The following is a 2,809-nucleotide window of genomic DNA, read 5'->3' on the forward strand; positions in this document are numbered from 1 at the left end:
TCTCCACCTATCCTCTCCTCTATCCCTCTTCTATCCGCCTCCCACTCGCTCCCTATTTATTTCAAAACCCCCTTCCCCTCCCCCTTTTCTGATGAAGGGTCTAGGCCCGAAACGTCAGCCTCTCTGCTCCTATGATGCTGCTTGGCCTGCTGTGTTCATCCAGCCCTGCACCTTGTTGTCTCGGATTCTCCAGCATCTGCAGTTCCTACTATCTCTGTATATTTTGTTAGTTCACTGCATTCCTGCCTGATCCCTTACTTTCTTAAGGTCATTCAAAACTCTGCTGCCTGTGTTGAAACTTGCACCAAATTCATGTACTGTCTGTGTTTTGTGACTAACGGTGACTTCTGGTTAAGCAACGTATTGATTTTCAAACTACAACCTTGTTTTTCAAATCCCTCTATGCTCTGTAATTTCTTCCATTCCTGTAGCACTGTGAAATATCTGTGCTCCTTCACTCTGTCCGCTTAAATTAGCTCTGATTTTAATTGCTCCACCACTAGCAGTAACAGCTGCCAAAAGCATAGGCTCTGGAACTCCCTCCCTCCACCTTTTCAAATTTGTGTGAATCTTTCCTTAAAGAAGCCCCTTAAAACTACATTTAAAAGGGGCTGGAGAATGAGACTATCTAGGTAGCTCTTTCAGGAGCTGGTATAGACATGAATGGCCTTCTTCTATACTGTAAAATTCTATGATCCTATTTTTGACTAAACTTGTGGACATCTGCCCAAGATTTCCTCATGTGACTTATTATCAGATTTAGTTTGATAACATCCCTGCGAAGTACTTTGGAGTATCTTACCACATTAAAGGACCTGTATAAATGCCAGTTTGTATTTTTGTTGAATGAAAGGCAGTAGAAGATGTAGCATAGATGTAACACTGTAATTACATCTCTCACAGCTTGTGATGCAAGATTTTGATATAACCAGCAAAGTGACTACAGTGACTTGACCACTTGCTCTCATTATTGATGTGGCAGTGAGCTGCTTGACTACTGACAGTGTATAAATGAGCAAAGTTTTTAAAGAGTTTATGTCTGTTCTTTTTGGTTCTGGAAAGTAAAAATTGTGTAATGGACATCTTTTAAATATCTCATTCAGACGAGCTGTTTAACCGAGCAATATTCCTGACTTTAACTCTGGTTTGGGCATATGAGCAGTGGTGAGAGTTAGAAACCTGGCCTGGGATACCTTGACTGAATTAAAATCCCACTGGCTGGACAGAAGTAACAGAAAACCACAGAACCCAGAGGCTACAGTTGTCGGGACCAAGTAACTGGTGAGAATAATTACTATACAAATTATGAGCTTTATTTTCTGGATTAGTATTAGTACAGAGGTTAATCATTTTTATCTTGAGACCAGAAGTGTGAAATGATGTAACAAATTTAAATCAGATCTCAAATGCTTCAGTTACAGTACCTGTTCTCTGCTAACTGGCCTGGAAAGGGTTCACCTCTCTCAGTCCCTTCAAACTGAAACGAAAGTTGTTTGATGGTTATTTCTGTGTGTTTTGGCAAACATCACTGATGGAGGTAGATGAATGAGTGCAATGTCTAAACATACCACTTCTTTCCAAAAAAAAAACTTTCCAAAAGAGGAAACAATCTAGGAACAAAAGTGTAAGTGAAACCCAATCAATGGGGCGGCACGGTTGGTCAGTGGTTAGCACTGCTGCCTCACAGTGCTAGGGACCTGGGTTCAATTCCACCCTTGGGTGACTTTCTGTGTGGAGTTTGCATATTCTCCCCATATCTGCGTGGGTTTCCTCTGGGTGTTCCGGTTTCCTCCCACAGTCTAAAGATGTGCAGGCTCGGTGGATTGGCCATGCTAAATTGCCCATAGTGTTCAGGGATGTGTAGATTAGGGGGATGGGTCTGGGTGGGATGCTCTGAGGGTCGGTGTGGATGTGTTGGGCTGAAAGGCCTGTTTCCTCACTGTAGGGATTCTACGATTCTATGAACGTCTCATCTCTCCTTAGAAATGATGATGATGACAAAAATCTTTGACACTGTAAATATCTTGAGAAAACCTGATAGAGATGAATGACCAAAAACATTGTGAAACCAAAACAGAATTTGCTGAAAAAGCTCTGAGGAAGGGTCACCAGACCCAAAATGTTAACTCTGATTTCTCTTCACAGATGCTACTGGGCCTGCTGAGTTTTTCCAGCAAATTCTGTTTTTGTTTCTGATTTACAGCATCGGCAGTTCTTTCAGTCTTTATTGTGAAACCAGCTGCTTTTGTTCAAATGTTTGAAGATAAGGAAAGTGTTCACAAGGAAGAAGCTTAAATCATAGAATCTGTGTGTGATGGCTCTTTCGAATAAATGCAGGCATGTCAACTTTAGTCTCACACTCCAAGCTTTCCCCATAATCACTGCAAATTTGTTCCCTACAAGTCCAACTGTCTTTTTAAATTTCCTCAGAAATCTGATTTCACCATCCTTTTGGTAATGCATTCCAGATCTTAATAACCGACGGAGGGAAGAAATTTCCTTTCATTTCCCATCTTGTTCTTCTGCCGAGTATTTTAAATCATTGACCTCTGGATACTGACACACTTGCAAAGAAAAAAAATTTTTCCCTAATTGATCTATTTGCTTCTTTGACATTAAACTCATGTTCTCTATTTATGAAGACAGAAGCTAAGTTACCATCCAGTACCTCACTTGTTGTTTACACAGTTAGACTGAATCTGGATCTCACTATGTAATAATATTGAAGTCAGCACTCTGTTTAAGGGTAAGGATCAACAAGTGAAGTCAACTGTGGAAGAAGAAAACCACTGACTGGTCGAACTAACGG

The sequence above is a fragment of the Rhincodon typus genome, chromosome 13, assembly GCF_021869965.1.
Source record: "Rhincodon typus isolate 14 chromosome 13, sRhiTyp1.1, whole genome shotgun sequence".
NCBI lineage: Eukaryota > Metazoa > Chordata > Chondrichthyes > Orectolobiformes > Rhincodontidae > Rhincodon > Rhincodon typus.